Below are 18863 nucleotides of genomic sequence, written 5' to 3'. Positions count from 1 at the left end.
ATGGAGGTTGGGAGAGATCCCTGAAGACTGGAAAAAGGCAAATGCAGTGCCCATCTTTAAAAAAGGGAAGAAAGACAATCCAGGGAACTACAGACCAGTTAGCCTTACCTCAGTCCCTGGAAAAATCATGGAGGGGATCCTCAAGGAATCCATTTCAAATAACTTGGAAGAAGGGAAAATGATCGGGAATAATCAACATGGATTCACGAAGGGCAAGTCGTGCCTGACCAATCTGATTAGCTTCTGTGTTAAGGTCACTGGCTCTTTGGATATGGGAAAGTCAATGGATGTGATATACTTTGACTTTAGCAAAGCTTTGGATACGGTCTCCCACAATATTCTTGTCAGCAAGTTAAGGGAATATGGATTGGATAAATGGACTGTAAGATGGATAGAAAGCTGGCTAGGCTGTTGGGCTGAACGGTTAATGATCAAGAGCTCAATGTCAGTTTGGTGGTCAGTTTCTAGCAGAGTGCCCCAAAGATCAGTTCTTAGACCGGTTTTGTTCAACATCTTTATTAATGACCTGGATGAGGGGATGGATTGCACCCTCAGCAAGTTCACAGATGACACTAAGCTAGGGGGAGAGATAGAGATGCTGGAGGGCAGGGATAGGGTCCAGAGTGACCTGGACAGATTGGGCCAAAAGAAATCTGATGAGGTTCAGCAAGGACAAGTGCAGAGTTCTGCACTTGGGAAGGAAGAATCCCAAGCCTTGTTACAGGCTGGGACTGAATGGATAAGTAGCAGTTCAGCAGAAAAGGAGATGGGGATTACAGTGGATTAGAAGCTGGATATGAGACAACAGTGTGCCCTTGTAGCCAAGAAGGCTAATGGCATATTAGGGTGCATTAAGAAGAGCATTGACAGCAGATCCAGAGAAATTATTATTCCCCTTTATTCGTCTCTGGTTAGACCACATCTGGAATATGATGGAGGGGGGAGGGCAGAGGGGATGTTGGCTGTTGCAGCTGCAGCCTGGCCCTCCCCGGTGAATAAGGGGTAGAGCCGGGGTTGCATACTCCCCCGTGACAGGGGGATTGGCAAGCGCAGCAAGCAGGGGGCAAATCCCCCGAGTGTATTTAAAATCTCTTTAGAATTTTGCTTTCTAAAGTGTCCCTGTAGAGTACTATGGTCTATACTGTACAGCTTATGAATTCTATAATCAGCAATTAGGGATGATAGTCTCAAATATCTCCCCCATATTTCAACACTCCATAGACAAATGCTTTTTCTGTCTTCACATTTAATGTGTCACTACCCAAGGCTGTGATTAGACTGGCAAGTTTTTCCGCAAAATCATCTGCTTGCGGAAAAACTTGCCAGCTGTCTACAATGGCCACTTGAATTTCCGCAAAAGCACTGATGATCGCATGTAAGATCGTCAGTGCTTTTCCGGAAATACTATGCTGCTCCCATTCAGGCAAAAGTCTTTTTCCGAAAGACTTTTGCGCAAAAGGGCCAGTGTAGACAGCACAGTACTGTTTTCCACAAAAAGCCCTGATCGCGAAAACGGCCATTGGGGCTATTTTGCGGAAAACTGCATCTAGATTGGCCACGGATGCTTTTCCGCAAAAAATGCTTTTGCAGAAAAGCATCCTGCCAATCTAGACGCGCTTTTCCGAAAATGCTTTTAACAGAAAACTTTTCCGTTAAAAGCATTTTCGGAAAATCATGCCAGTGTAGACGTAGCCTATATGTTTTCACAGGACCTTGCTCAGATATCCCACGCTTCATTAGAATAAAAATGGCCACCGCTTTTTGCCAACGCAGCAAGTTGCTGGCAAAAAGTGGCAGTCTAGATGGGGATTGGTCGACAAAGAAAGCCTTTTTCCGACTGATCCCTTATGCCTCGTGCAACAAGGTTTACAGGATCGGTCGGAAAAGGGTTTCCTTGTCGACTCATCCCCGTCTAGACTGCTGCTTTTTGCTGGCAAATTGCTGCATCAGCAAAAAGTGGCCGCCATTTTTATTCTAATGAAGTGCGGGATATTTAAATCCCCACTTCATTAGCAATTTCAGTATGTCTAATTTATATCCCTCTGGTGACAGAGGGATGTAGTCTATACATACCCTTAGCTATGATGTGGTGTGGGTAGCCTGTCTTAAACTGACAAGTCACCTGTGGAAAACACACATCGCCCTGTTTCAATAAAACTTCTAGACAATTACAATTGTGGGACATAGATTGTACAATGAAACCATCCTTTACTGTAACTACTTTTTAAAAATGCTACCTGACATGGCAGGTGGGATGTTATATGACCTGCCTTCCTGGAATACTTTTATGTTTAAGGACTGCCCAATGCTACACTTAATCATATCTGTCCAATTTTTGTTTTACATTTAGAACATGCTGGTATTTTATAGAAACAGATGTTTGAATTGCTATCTTCCATTCCTTTTTACTGTGCATATTGTCAAACATGTTTAATCATTTACTGGATGAGTTTCTTTAGAGTCTTCGTTCCTCTGAGAGTGTCAGACAACTTTAACATGCACCTTTGACCTCATGTTCTAATGTTTCATTAGCTGAATATTTTTGCCTGTCATGTTGATTGCTCCCACATTGAATTCTTCTTTTTGAAGGAGCTTAAAACAGAATTGTGCTGAATGCAGTCCATTGTATTAAGTGAAGTTTGACATAAGCAGCAAATTACACTAATGTGCTCTGGGATCTGCACTGACTGCCATTAGCTTGCCAGATGATGTTATGAAGACCAGGACTTCAGGAGGGTTCAAAAAAGAACTAGATACATGAAAGGAGGATAGGTCCATCAATGGCTATTACCCAGAATGGGTAGGAATGGTGTCCCTAGCCTCTGTTTGTCAGAGACTGGAAATGGATAACAGGAGAGCGATCAAGTGATGATTACCAATTCTGTTCACTCTCTCTGGGGCATCAGGCAGCGGCCACTGTTGGAAGACAGGATTTGGGGCTGGATAGACCTTTGGTCTGACCCACTATGGCTGCTCTTATGTACATAATATACAACTTTTTAATTTTATCCTCATTAATATACCTTGATTTTCCATCTAAGTATTAGGAAATCTTATTAATAAACTGTATATGTTCCTTTAAAAAGTTTGTATTTAGACAACCTTTTGGCATTTTATTTTGTTCAAACTCCAAAAACAAGAACTGTATATTATAACATCTATTTGCGCTCATAAGAGGCTGTCAGATATTTTTCACATTGAAGTCCTTTAACATTCTTTATTTCTCTGTGCCATTAATATTAAGAGGTCTGTCCTTTTCCAGTAAATAATGTGTTTTTCTGTTTATTATTGGAATACAAACAGGTTTTTGTGTGTGGCTATTCGAATAGTTGCAGTTGGAGGCAAACTATCACACACTAGTAAAATTACTCATTGAGGCTATGGCTATACTGCCATTTTTTTGAGGAAGAGGATATGCAAATCATGCTCACATTTGCATATCTTCTTCCGATTCTTTTTGTGGAAGAGGTTTTGCTGTTGTTTGCCCTGTGTAGATGGGGCCAAATGTCAGGGAAAAAAACCCTCTTTTGCAAGACCCTGTAAGCCTCAATATAAATGGGGCCAAATATTGACAAAACCTCTTCTGCAAAAAGAATCAGAAGAAGATATGCAAATGCGAGCACGATTTGCATATTCTCCACCGCAAAAACACATCAGTGAAGCTGTAGCCTGAGTGTAGAAGCTTTCTCAACCAATTTGGGGGTTTCATGCACTTGAATTAGGCAATTATTTTGGACGGTTTTAATTCATTTGGTCACAATTGAAAATTCATTTCCCTTGTCTTGTGAAAAGGAATCTGTAAATAATTTAACATGAAGATCCTTTCTGTTTGTAGACAAATAACTAGAAGAAATCATTTGTATACTGCTTAGGTTAACTTAGCTGAAGCACTTTGAGGCTTGGGAATAACATGACTTTTTTAAAGGAAAACTATTCTCTGCTTTTTCATTCACAACCCTGTACATTACCATCTGATCCATAGGCTTAGCCGGTGTTTTCTTTTCTTCTTCACCAAGAGATCATGAAATTTTCCCAGTAAACCTTCTGTATACAGACTTTTCACATGAGGCTCCTTCCTCACTTGTCACTGGGCAGTGGCACTTTTCTGAAAAGCTAATGTGACACTCAACACACACCAGGTTTTGCTTCACCTTGACCATTTCCTATTTGCTGGTACAATATGTAACAGATACTGGAAAATACATACAATTTTATAGGGGATCACCTGCTTGGAATTTCCTGGCATATGGTGCTTTCCAATATCAAAGTACTAATCCTTCTTTGTCTATATGAATTTTTACTTAAATCTTTGAGAGCCATTTCACTGGGAAGGTGACATCACAATCCAGAATGCTGCCTGGCGCTTAATTTGCTACCTATCAGAGACTACTTCTTCACGAGAGATTAAAAATTCAACATGTGTTAAATATCCCCAGATTTCACAGAGGTATTCAGCCAAAGCAAATATGATTTAGTGGTCAGAGAACAGGCCTGAGACCGAAGATACTTGGGTTCAGTTGCATGCCGTACACGATGTTTTCCCAGGAAAGTCACTTACTTTTTTCTTTCTATGCCTTTGTTCCCTTCTCTGTAAAATATTATTTCACGGAGATGTTGCAAGGATAAATACATTAAAGATTTTGAGGCACTTAATACAACAGTAATATGGGCCATATACACATCTCAGATAAGGAAATGGTAGGCTTGTAGCACAATGGGGCCTCCATTCTGTTCGGTGCATCAGAGCATAATTATAAAAGCCAGTCCATTTCATGTTTACTAGTTGCAACCTTTGCTTCCTTGATGAAAGAAATGTATTAATGGCACTGTAAGGAACCGAAGCCGCAAGTGAGAAGTAAGGGTATGTCTTCACTAGCCCCACTAGTTCGAACTAGGGAGGCTAGTGTACACATACCCATAGGATGTAAAATCCCATTTAAAAAGTTAACTAGTTAAACATTACAATGGCCCAGCAGGTAGAGGGCCACTGTAGCCTAGGTACTCCAGTCTGGATGGGCTGAGCCCTCTCTGCTGTTGGGGGGGGAGCTGCTCAGGCTGGGCTGTGTCCACTGCACCACCATGGCCATGCCACTGGTTTAACCAGTGATTCGGTAAGCATCACCCAGTAACAGTTTACCTCGTTAACACTTTACATCCCTAGTGAGAGCCTCTGTCAGGAAATTCCTTTCTAAATTAGAAATTACTTCAAGACATAAATTTCAAATCTGGATCCAGATATGCAAAATGTTAAAATGTTTGTATGTTTCCCAGCCTGTTTTATATCAGTAATCAGACATGCGCATTGGATTATAGTTTGGCCTTAATTTAAAGACATACCATCACCAACTGTTAGTGATGCTTTTATCACTATAATATTTTATAGCTTTGTCTTTAGGAAGTTTGTTTTCTTCCAGAGAGAGGAATGTGGGTAGTTTCACTTAAGGCAGTGGTCATGAACCTGTAGATTGTGATCTACTGGTAGATCATGGAACCTTTGACAGATGATCCTCCCTGGCTGGGAGGCTAAGAGCTTGCACTTCATCTGCCCCTCTCAGCACTGTCTGGCTGCTCCTGCCCTCTACATTAGAGCTGTCCCAAACCCCCGGGATCCTCCTGCTTGCTGTGCAGGGCACAGGAAGAAGAGGAACGGGGGTGCTGATGTCAGGGTGCCCCACCCCACCCTGTGCCCCTCTCCACAGAGCAGATGGGGGCAGGGATGGAGAGAATTCGATGGCTGCTTTGGGAGTGATTCAGGGCCAGAGTAGGGGTAAACCTGCCTTAATCCCCTGCATCACAAGCCAGAAGCCACCTGTGGTAAGTGGTTCCCAGCTGGAGCCTGAATTCTGAACCCCAGACCCTTTTCTGAACCCTCCTGCACCCCAAACCCCTTCCCTAGACCTGAGTCCCCCCACAGCTCTCAGAGCCTGCACCCTGAACTCCCTCTTGAATCTCAACTCCCTGCCCCAGGCTCAGAACCCCTCCCACATGTCAAATCCTTGAGCCCAAGATCAATGTCTGCATCCCCTTCCTCATACCCAAGCCCTTTGTCCCCAGCCTGATAAAAGTGAGTGAGGATGGGAGAGGGAGGATGGAGTGAGCAGGGGTGAGGCCTGGAAGAAGGGGTGGGAAGGAGGTGGGGGCAAGGTTGTTTGGGTTTGAAGTTGATCCTTGTTTGCACTTACATTCAAAAAGTGATCTCATGCTAAAAGAGTTGGAGACTACTGACTTAAGTTATAAAGACCTATCTACTAAGAAACAGTATTTGCAGAACTACTTTTTTAAACCATGACTCCACTGTGAATAAGACAGAAATGAGGGAATAAAAGATTCTGAAAGTGTCCTGATCGAAGATAAGCCCTTATGAGTATATCTAGCTGTATTTACATTTGATTCATTGATTCTGAGAGTGATCAGACACTGAAATTCACTTTTTGAATACAAAAAAGCTCTCGCTTATAAGGGTTTTATTTACAGAGATCCCTCCTCATATGCTTGACCATTTGTTATGCACAGTAATTGAATGTCTGCAGAGAGTCTCCTCCTATCTTCTCATAAGAATAATGTATCTTGATATATAACCTGAAATTTTACCAATTTATAAGTCAAAGGAAAAAGAGAGAAAAAAGGAATACTTTACAAAAAAAGATATATCATTGCAGTTATGGTTTCAGAAGTTTAAACTGTTAATATATACACACAAACACATAACTCTAAACAGCACAACATTTAGACTATTATAATATTTAATAGGAACAAAGGGAAAGTCTGCACCCCATCCATCAAATTAATTTATGTAACTTAAGTCAATGGTGTTAAAATATTAAATTATTTCTTACAGTGTAAACTCTCCATCGGGGACTGTCCCTTTGTTATGTGTGTGTACAGTGACTAACACAGTTGGGTCCTGGCCTCTCAATTCTATGGCAACACAAACAAACAACAGTAAAAAATGTCTTCAACACAAGCACTAGAATTTTTCCTACAAAACCTTCCAGTAGCATCCCTCAAATACAAAATGGAATATTTTCTCTGACATATTTTTCAGTGGAATATCAACTTTCCCTACTTTCAGAATGACAACAATGACATACACAATTTGTACTTGAAGATCATGTCTATGTTGCCCAGAAGTTTGGACTACAGGGGCAGTGTAACTCCCCTGTGTGGACACCGTGCACATGAACTAAAATAATCTTATTTCACATTAATGTAGTCCTACCAAAAGCCTACAAAATACTATCTCTCTATAAATGCGTATTTCTCCCTTCCTGTTTAAGGTTTCAGGTAGCTAAGCATGTTTCATAAGCATGGCCAATTCTTTTGGTGGAATTAAATTCTTACCTATTCTATTAATAGAACTTAAAAAACAAACATTCATCTGAAAAAGTGTCCATGAAAGGCTCATGATACTATATATATTTTTGTTAGTCTCTAAGATGCTTCAGGATTATTGTTTTTTAAGCTTTTTTTTAAGTTATAGGTTAAATCTACTCCTCTCAGATTTCTATTAATAGAGTGAATTATACGAGCATAACTTGATGTGACTTAATCATGGCTAAATAACAGAGGATTCTGGGAGCAGATCGACTTTAAGCAGAAATGAATTGGAGTAAATTTGATTAACAGAACTAGCAAAGAATGCACGTACAAACAATTCCAGTCTTATTGGTCAGCACATATAGGACCATGCAAAAGTGAATATTACATGTATAAATTTCCAGCACGGAGCACATACTAACTTGATCATCATAACCTGACAGCAGAACATCACATGGGAACCAGCGTTAATGACTTATGAGTGTGTGGATGTGAGCTGATTTCTGGAACCACCTCCTTCAGCCCCTTCTAAAATACTAATTAGGTAAAACTTTCTAACCACTCCCACAGGACATTCTTTTGAAACATGTGACTCCTTTAAGGAGAAAAATATTTAAAAAATCAAGCAAATCAAATCACTGATGAGTTGGGATTACTTATTTGTGATGAAGAAGATAGTGAAACTACTAGGTAAGGGACCTGAGCAGAACCACAAGTTAACGCCTTGCTTCAAGGGAATCCAAAGCAGACCAGAGGCTGAGAAGACAAGACCAGGAGAAGAGAAGCTGTTGAAGAATTGGCAACCTTCTCTTTTTGTCAGGCAGGTAATGTTTATGTTTGTGGAACAGAGCCTAAATGAGAGGAGTGTGTTGTTTCTAATGTATTGGTTTGTCTAACATTGAGGTGACATGCTTTAGGTAACCCTTTACCACTTGTATAATTACTTCTCAATAAACAGCCTTAACGGCTTGTAATTAGTTTCTGCCTGGACTTTTTCACTGGCCGGATGGTAAACTGTCCCACTAGGAGTCATTAAAAGGTCCAAAAAAGGGATAGGGACATAAGGCCCCCTGCAGCCCAACCTGATACCTCTAACTTTTTGCAACTGAAACATGCTGCAGCTACTGAAATAGCAAGTTAAGTTTGTAACGCTTCATCCATTTACCATTATATATGTTTTTGCTGACTCCTATTTTAGTCCAGCCTGCTTTGCTATGCACTTATATTTGCTGAAAATGATGGTCACACTAAATCTTAATAAAATCTCACAGGACTAGGAGTTACTGTATTTGTAATTGCATATGCTCTATGTGAGAGAGTACTGGCAACATATAAGCTGACCTGTGACAATACCATTATTAATTCTTCAGGTACTGTAAGTAGCTTCGGGGAACAGAAAATAATTTACTCAGAAAAGCAATAGGGACTTTCAGAAAAGTCTATCATGTGAACACCTTTTTTTCATTTCTGTCGGATCTAAACACAAGTGGACAGTGGTTTGAAGGTATTAAATAACATATCTCCAAGCAGCATTATGTTTATTATCAATTGCTCTGTGTGATGGGGCAGCTGCCCTGCACTGGCCCTTTAAAGGTTAAAAAAACAGCCCTGGGAGAAGGCTGGAGCAGTGGAACTGTGGAGCCAGCAGTTGTGGACAGTATGAGCATATTAGGACCCAGATGAGGACTGTATAAATAAAGGCTCCTGGAGGGATAGAGACAGACACACTCTTGCTCTGGCTGGGGAGCAGGAGGGAGCTGGCTGCAGGGAAGCTGAAGGTTTCCTGGCACAGGGCAGTGATGGGGAGCTCTGGCCATACCTCACTCACAGGCTGCAGGGCCTGAGACAAGGCCTGAGAATACTAGGGCTGTAGTTAGAGTATAACTGGGGATGCTCTGCACCGGCAAACTCTCAGGCTGCAGGGCCTGAAGGCCTGGGGCTACTAGGGCTGGAAAGGGACAGCCATGGTAGGTAAAGGCAGCAGGTCCACACCCCCTTGCCAATGATGAGTGGCCATATCAGACCACAGTTTGCTCTGAGGTAAGGGGCTAAATGAAGACTGACAGTGGGTCACTAAGGCAAGGTGGGCATAGTGGGCTGGGGAGGGGAGGGTCCAGATGGGGAGGACCCCAGAGTGTGAGGGCACTGTGGCAGGGCAGTACCCAGAGGGAGGATGCCACGGTCTGGGATGGATGTAGGTTCTAATGCAGAGATGGAGAAGACTTGGTAACAGCCAAAGGAGTTAATTCCCAGAGTGACAAGCAGGAGGTGCCCTGGTGGTGAGTCACAACGTAAATATATGATGTTCATTGTTATATTTATTACAACGTGTGTTTTAAATCTGTTGATTTAGAAATTGGCAATTTTTTCTTGCTATTACAACCTGCCAAATAATTTAGTCATCCTTCCTGTTCATAGAGTTGCAAGATGGTTTAAACAAAAATAGAGCTCCCCTGCGGAACTAGGTAAGTGGGGAAGGGGAGGGCTCAGGGAGACTGGGGGTGGGGGGTCCAGGAGGGGCCCAGGGGCTGGGTCAGGGGCAGCCCGAGGGCTGGGTTGGGGGAGGCCCGGGGGCTGGGCCTGGTTGCTGAGTGTCATAGGGTTGCCAATTGTTTGGTATTTTTGCCACCTGGCAGGGGGGGAAAAAAATCAGAAAATACCAGACATTGTAGGTGTCTGGTATTTTCTGATTTCTTTTACTGGACTGGAGGTGAAAATACCGAACTGTCTGGGTCAATACCGGACACCTGGCAACCCTACCTGTTCAGTTGTAGGAAGGCATGCTTGAGAATTTAATTAACATCACAGTAGAACTTAGTGCTTTCAGATGCATCAGAATTCCAAGGGCCCTGGAAATACAACAGTTGAGTCACTGGAAAATGTCAGTATTGTTACAACTTCAGAAGCTAATTCAAATTGATGCATCAATATTTTAAAGTTTTCAAAAGAGGAAAATAAAGTTTTCAGCTGCAATGGAGGGAGGAAAGTGAAGTTTCAAAAGTTTCTCTTTGCATCAATCAATGCAGAAACAGCAAAGCTTTATTTTTTCAGGAATATTAAAAAATTCTGTAACGGAGAGAAGCAGTGATCCTCAAAAGCTGTATACTCTAGTTAGTGAAGAGAGGTTCTTGAGCCCTTCAGATTTTTTCTTTCTTCTTTGCCATAATTAGCACTTTACATTAATACCGGGCGGCCCGTGAGGATAGGCCGACTCAGCCATTGCCTAGAGCGCCGCCTTCAACAGGGCGCCCGGGGCACCCGATGATGACATCATGCCATTGACAGCTGTGCAGGTGGGGGGCGCCGATTGCGCATTCCACCTGTGGGGCCAGCTGCCACAGCCCATCTCAGACCGCCCCTGATTAACACATATATGAAATAATTAAATATTGTTCCCATTTTAGTGATCGGCAACCTAAGTCCTAGACACACACTGAAGTCCACACAGCAAGTAAGCATCAGACCAATGATTGCCAACAATCCCTTATTATAAGGGACATTCCCTGTCTCCTCCCTGTTCAGCAAGATCAGGAGTTGCCGAATGCTGCAAAAAGCAGCAAAAATGCCCCTGGTATGTGCTAAGAAAACAGTATTGGCAACCCTACTAAGATCCAGGATCAGAAGACAAATTTTGTAATGTCTACATCTTTACCTAATTCAAGAGATCACCTCTTGTGGGCCATATTTTCTCCACATTTAAAATGATAACAATGGTTGGGTTTTTTTTTTACCATAAATACATTATAAACGTATTCCCAGGGTATATCTTGTTGCTTCAGCCACAGAGAGAACACATTTCAGAATGGGACATGTAATTAGGCCAGGGAGCTGGACCCATTGTGGGGAAGGGGGGGGGGGAGAGGGACCCAGAAATACAACCCCCATAGCACTATAGCAGTTCAGGCACACACTAGTACTACATCTACACTGCGGGAGTTTTACAAAAGAGGAAATGCAAATGGAGCACTCATTTGTATATCCGGTGCTCTCATTTGCATATCTTCTTCGGATTCTTTTAGTGGAGGAGGTTTTTGCAATAAAAAGCCCCCTGTCCTACACAGGGCTTTTTATCACAAAAACCTCTTCTGCAAAAAGATCAGAAGAAGATATGCAAATGACAGTGTGAGATTTGCAAATGAGCACTCCATTTGTATTTCCTCTTCCACAAAACACCCTCAGTATAGACGTAGTTAAAGTATCCATTTGAAATGAAATATTTTGTGTCAGGTCAACTAACCAACCTAAAACATTTTAATAAAAAATGTCATGACAAAACTTGTTTACATTTCCAAATTATTCTTTTCAGAATTTTCTTCTTCAAAAAGGTGGTGGGTTTTTGGGTTTATGTTTGTTTGTTTGTTTGTTTGTTTTAACGTTTTTGCTCAATGTAAGACACCCTCCCACATACGCATATCCCGAACACACAGAGAAAATCTCAAAATTTCCCAGAGGATGGAAATTCCACTTTTCTGTTACCCCTAGAGACAAGCAAACTTCCACTCCCACAGATGCCAAGGCATGATGGCAAATCGAAAGTCTACATGATATTTCAACTGTGAGACAAATGATTAATGTAGGAGTTCATTTAGACTCAGTTAAAAATAATTATCTATGGTCACAATAATAAACTAAATAGAAAATGGGATCCTTCAGACATTTTTTAGCTGGGTCAGGGAACGGCAGTTTGTAAACAATCTGCAATTTACAAATAATCTTATTTTGCTAATGTTGTACAATGGCATAGTTATTCCAAAATTTAGCATGCCCTTTACCTATGATCCTACAGCACACAATTATAAGAACTACAGGTGGTGAGAAACAAAATAACTTTAATTGGTGTAAAAATGATGTAAATTGCTTCACCTGAATATTCAGTTGTTGATTCCAGAGACAAAAACCAGAACCACTAAACACTCAGGCTACGTCTACACTGCCCAATCTTGTACAAGAACATATGCAAATGAAGCATGGCGATGAATATTGTCATACCTCATTTGCATACTTAATGAACCGCCTTTTTTGCACAAGGGGATTTGCACGAGAAGGAGCAGTCTACACTGCTCCTTCATGTGCAAAAACCCCCCTCCTGCACAAGAGCCATTCTACTGCTTATTTTCAGGCAATGCAGGGCAATAATATGTGTGCCACAATCCAGGAGGTCATGGCCTACCTGGGTCCTGTCCCCATTGCCACTCCCCCTGCTCCTCCTGCCCCCGTTCCTTGATTGCCCTCCTGCCCCCTGACAACCTCACCCAGCTGCAGTCCCCCCACCTCTCCATCCCCCTGTTGTTCCAGGCCTGTTGAGGTCCCCGGACCCGAGGCAGTAGTTGCTTATGCTCCACGCGACACCTCCAGCCCTGAGCCACCCTACAAGTTCACAGCCCCCCTCCAGGTTCTGAGCCCCTTCCACTTCAGTTACTTACAGTTTGTATAAGTTAATACAAAGTTTATTTTGAAATCAAAACTGTTGTCTTTATTGGTTGTTATTTATTGGGAAAGGTATTGGGGGGCAAGGCACAAGCCCCCATTGGGGAGGCCCTGAGGAGCATTATTGGGCTCCTTCAGAGAATCTCTCCCTCAGGGCCTCCCGGATGCATACACCAGCCTGATGGGCCTGGCGGATGGCATCTGTCCAAGGCTGTTCAAACTGCCTCCCCTTGCCAGCAGCTGGTATCCCCCACCTCGAGAGGAAGGCCTCCCCTTTACTCACCCCAGGTTGTGGAGCACGCAACACAGAGACAGCGCCTCATGGATGTTGCACTCCCCCATGTCAGATGAGTCAGCAGGCACCTGAACCACTTCCTGAGGCACCCAAAGGTGCATTCCACCTGCATCAAAGCTCCCTTCAGGTGCGCATTAAATTGTCGCCTGCTTGGGTCCAGGTGGCCAGTGTAGGGCTTCATGAGCCACGGCGTCAGTGGGTAGGTCACGTCGGCCATGATTCAAATCAGCATCTGAATGTTGCCAACTGCAAAGTCCTGCTGTGAGAAGAATGTTCCAGCCTGCAGCCTGTGTTAGAGGTAAGAGTTCCTAAATATGCGGATATCATGTGCCCAAATGTCTGTAAACTGTCTCCAGTGGTCAACCACGGCCTGCAGCACCATGGACTAGCCTTTCCTGTTAATAAACTGGCCACTAGATGGGTCAGGACATGGATTGGGATGTGTGTTGCATCGATTGCGCCTTCACAGCTCAGGAATCCAAGGGCAGCAATGCCAGCCAAGATGAGGTCCAGGTCTCTGAGGAGGATGATTCTGCACAACAGCACAGTGTTGATGGCCCTCACAATCTGCAGAAGAAGACATAGCAACACACAAAACAGAATTACAGGGGGTGCCTGAGCCCTTAGGAGGTGCACTCCTGCCCCCTTGGGAAGCAGCTGGAGGCAGCCAGCACAAGGGACCCACAGGAGATACGCAGGTGGAGTGGGTTGTGGTATGGCTTGGGAGATAGGGCACTTACCCTAGGGAGCATAGGGTTGTGGGATTGAGGTGGTGTGTTCTAGCCACTGCCCTGGGAGCTATCTTACCCCCCCGACTGGAGATAAGGGACCTCTTGAAGGTAAGGTGGGTTCCCATGTGGCCCTCCCCACTCTGAGAGACTTGTTCCTGGTCAAAAACAAGCTGTGAGCAACAGATATAGTATTTTTAGGATAAAGAAAATGAACAAAATATTTTTTTGAAATATCAATTTTGAAAATATAATCCACTCGGCTGTGTCTAGACTGGCCAGTTTTTCCGGAAAATCAGCCGCTTTTCCGGAAAAACTTGCCAGCTATCTACACTGGCCGCTTGAATTTCTGCAAAAGCACTGACTTCCTACTGTAAGAAATCGGTGCTTTTTAGGAAATACTATGCTGCTCTTGTTTGGGCAAAAGTCCCTTTTGTGCAAAACTTTTGCGCAAAAGGGCCAGTGTAGACAGCTGAGATTTGTTTTCCGCAAAAAAGCCCCAACCGTGAAAATGGCGATTGGGGTTTTTTTGCGGAAAAGCGTGTCTAGATTGGCCACGGACGCTTTCCGCAAAAAGTGCTTTTGCGGAAAAGCATCCGTGCCAATCTAGATGCTCTGTTCTGAAAATGCTTTTAACGGAAAACTTTTCCATTAATAGCATTTCCGGAAAATCATGCCAGTCTAGACGTAGCCCTCAAGTATCAGAAAAAATAAAAGCAAAATCCTATAGCACCAATGTTCACTAGAAATCCACTTAGTTTATCTAGAAGAAAGTAAAGAGGAAGAACTAGGAGTTCAAAAGCTTCATGTTTGCGGCTCCAATGCCTGTAACATTTTTGGACAGCCTGGCCATTGCTAATCACAGCTATTTCAATGTGTGCTTTAATTCCAATGCTAGGTTCACACAATCTATTCCAACAGGCATGTTCTTCCCTGACACACACACATTATACATACACACACCCGAGTCGAATAAATATTAGTACCACTAAGAATGAACTATTATAAGTAGAAGCTGAAGGAGAGACAAAAGAAACAAGAGCCAGGGTGAGCATTTGGCAAATATGTTCCAAAGTACTAAAATTAACTGTATAGCCCAAGGCTACATTGCAAAAATGTGTGTGTAAATTAGATCAAGAAATTAAAATCAAAACAAAGGCAGCAGCAGCTCAGCAGTATCTAAAAACTGGTTTTTTTCCCACAGACTAACGGAGTTTTAGCAGTTATACCTTTTTTGCTGAGCATGTGTAGTTTTTAAGACTGTCATTTCCTAAGCCCTAGTTATTATTGCCGTGATTCATTTTTAGCCTCTGAATAAAAATATATATTTGCCAGGAATGTTTCCATACTATTCTGATAGCTATTTTTGTTCACATTTTAAATTAATAGAACAAGGTGAATGTGATTGGCAATGAAGTAAAACAGTAATATGGGATAATAAACCAAAATAAAAGCCAGTGAAAACAATTCCAATAGAACTGCATATACTATATTAAGGTTTCTGCAGCACCATTATTTTTCAGATTCTGGTTTCCCAAATTCCCAGATAAAGAAAGAAAGCATGCTTCAGTTTGTTCTCCATTAGCAAGACATTATTTAATCTGGAAAAATAATCAATATTGACAAAGGAAATGACATCTAGCTACTTGATGGAATTTAACAAAGGAGAGGGACAGATAGTGTGCTAAAATATTTTTAACTTCATCTTTCTAAATATCTACAACACAAAAAATGCGGGGGAAAATAGTACAAAAGCCATAGTACTCTATAACTGAAATGGGACATTTTAAAATTTAGAATAGTAACAGAGGAACTGCATATGTGCCTATTAACTATGGATATTTTCACCTCTAATTTACTCCTTTGATTTCAGCATACGTTTATAGCAACAGTTAATTTTATTGCGAGTCTTCACAACGTTTGGAATTCATAAAGTCTCAGCTACAGGTGTCAATTAACGATTTGAGAACATCAACTTTCATTTAAATAAAAATGAAAAGATTTTCCTATTCATTATGGTTGAGAGAAAAACTTTAAAATGATATCAGAATGTATCTTACAGTCACAACAAGGCAGCAAATAAAATGAATTTCAATCCAATTTAATATTAATATTTTCATATTTTAATCCAATTTCATATTTTTGTAAAAGATTGACTCATTGATTTTGAATGCATGTGGTTGGCAAACTCTAAACCAATTATAATCTAATATCTGTTCTGTGGCCAATGTGAAATGAGTTGCCAGTCTGGATCTGGTTCCTAATGGACAGGAATCCATATCACAGAAAGCCTCAACACATCTTTGTTAGCAGTCCCAACAAAAAGGTCTTCAACACTAAAGTTCTTCTCTCAGCCATAATGAATAGGAAAATCTTTTCATTTTTATTTAAATGAAAATTGATGTTCTCAGATAGTTAATTGACATCTGTAGCTGAGACTTTATGAACTCTAAACTTTGAGAGACTCACAATAAAATCAACTGTCACTATCAACAGTGTCTTCTTTGTTTGTGGGTTTTGTTTTTTGCTTGTTCTTACTTGCTCTGTAAAAATACTTTTAGGGTCACATTCTTTGTACTCTGCTAATTCAAAAAGTATGTAATGTAGAAAAGTGCTAATCTAACTTAAATCGTATGAACAGTAAACAGGGGTGGGTATAATAACATTAATCACTTGCCTATCAATATTTGCTGTGTAAAAACTAACATTACTAAATAAAAATTTTAAAAACTAATTATAATCATGTAAATTAACATACTAAAATTAATTTAAAATGTAACTAAAGCCAAATCATTGCTCACTCAAAATGTTGTGTTGGGGATCCCAGGTGGAACAAGTATCAGCAATAAAGAGGTCCGTTTAAGCCATCCACTTATGGATGTTTCTTCTCTAGGGGTATGTCTACACTATGAAGTTAGTTCGAACCAACAGACGTTAGTTCGAACTAACTTTAATAGGTGCTACACTAGCGCTCCGCTAGTTCGAATTTAATTCGAACTACCAGAGCGCTTAGTTCGAACAAGGAAAACCTCATTTTACGAGGATTAAGCCTAGTTTGAACTAGCTGGTTCGAATTAAGGGGTGTGTAGCCCCTTAATTCAAACTAGTGGGAGGCTAGCCCTCCCCAGGTTTCCTTGGTGGCCACTCTGGCCAACACCAGGGAAACTCGTCTGCACCCCTCCTGGCCCCGGATCCCTTAAAGGGGCACGGGCTGGCTACGGTGCCCGTGCCAGGTGCAAGCCTGCCAGCACCCAGCCAGCAGACCCTGCACCTGGCACGGATTGAGCCACCCACCCGATGCCCCCGAGCCCTCCCCCTCTTCCCGGGACCAGGCTGGCGGCTCCCGGGAGCTTGCCAGGGACCGCAAGAGGCGGGCACCCACCTGGTCTAGTGCGGACATCGTGGATCTTGTCCATGACCTCCGCACTAGGCACAGGAAAGTGGCCAGCTAGGGCAGGATAGCTGCCAGCCTGGCCACCCAGGAGCAGGTGTGCATGAAAATCAAGGTGGTCAACTGAGACCCCCGACCCTGAGCCCTGAGCTTACAATGGCCGTCCTGGGTCAGACCAAAGGTCCATCTAGCCCAGTAGCCTGTCTGCCAACAGCAGCCAACCCTAGGGACCCTGGAGGGGATGGAGCGAAGACAGTGACCAAGCCATTTGTCTCGTGCCATCCCTCTCCAGTCTTCCACAAACCTTGGGCAGAGACACCACTCCTACCCCCTGGCTAATAGCACTCCATGGACCCAACCTCCATGACTTGATCTCACTTCCCTTTAAACTCTGTTCTAGTTCTAGCCTTCAGAGCCTCCTGCAGCAAGGAGTTCCACAGGTTGACTCTTTGCTTTGTGAAGAACAACTTTCTGTTACTAGTTTGAAGCCTGCTACCCATTCCTTTCCTTTGGTGTCCTCTAGTCCTTCTAATGAACTAATGAAGAACTTTTCTGTATGTACCCTCTCCATCCAACTCCTGCTTTTAGAGACCTCTATCCTGTCCCCCCTCTGTCTCCTCTTTTCTAAGCTGAAAAGTCCCAGTCTCTTTAGCCTCTCTTCATATGGGACCTGTTCCCAACCCCTGATCATTTTAGTTGCCCTCCCCTCTCCCACCCTCTCTATTCCTCTCTCCCACCTCCTTTTCCCAGTCTCCCCCAGTTTTGTTCAATAAAGACAGATTCCATTTTTGAACACAATTGTCCTTTATTTTGTACATCAGAAAGGGGGGCTAGAGAGGGGTAAGTGAAAGGAGGTGAGGGAGGAATGGGGTATGAGCCCCTGATGGGGAGGACTGGGCTGGCTCTGCGGGCTTCTGGGGGTGGAAGCTCTCCTGCAGCCCCCCAATTGCCCCCTCTCCTCAGATGGCAGCCTGCGGCAAGTGCAGCCTGGCTGATGGCCGAGTGGTGTGATGTGCCCAGTGTGGGTAGTCCGGGCAATCCAAGCCAGGACTGCTTTGCAAGTGGGGCACCCCTGAGAACTGTCTGTCGGGGGTGGGGGTCGGGACCCTTTAAGCACAGCCCTCGGCTAGCCTGAGACAGCATCTCCACGCTCCTCTGATGCCCTGCCGGCACTGCTTCCGGCCATCCTTAACCCCGGTTCAGGGTCCACTTAATGTGGACATGCTAGTTCGAATTAGTTTTTTAGTCTGGATCCGTTAGTTCGAATTAACATTGTAGTGTAGACGTACCCTAACATTCCAATTCTGATGTTGACAATACATTTCTAAGAAGAAAAGACTAGAATCATTTGTTTGCAATAAATCACTCTTAGAAAGATGACACAGAAGAGTACCAGGTTTGGGAACTCAGAGCGAGTATACTCTGCACTGTTATTTCAAGATAATTAGTGTTATTTATGTGAGCGTCTGTCTACACAGCGATTCGATTATTTCTAAATAATGGATGGTTTATTCCAAAATCTGTAAACCTCATTCTATAAGGAATAACACTTATTCCGAAATAGCTATTATGAAATAAAGTGTGTGCAGATGCTTCACTGCTACTATTTCGAAAAAGCGCGTCACCAAGGCCATTCGAAGTTATTCCTCCCCTGTGCCTCCTGTGGCTTTAAATGGAGATAGCACATCCCCATTAGGGAAGCCTG

Source organism: Pelodiscus sinensis, chromosome 2 (genome assembly GCF_052426305.1).
Source record: "Pelodiscus sinensis isolate ZL-2025 chromosome 2, ASM5242630v1, whole genome shotgun sequence".
Taxonomy (NCBI): domain Eukaryota; kingdom Metazoa; phylum Chordata; order Testudines; family Trionychidae; genus Pelodiscus; species Pelodiscus sinensis.
This window is presented reverse-complemented; position numbering follows the sequence as displayed.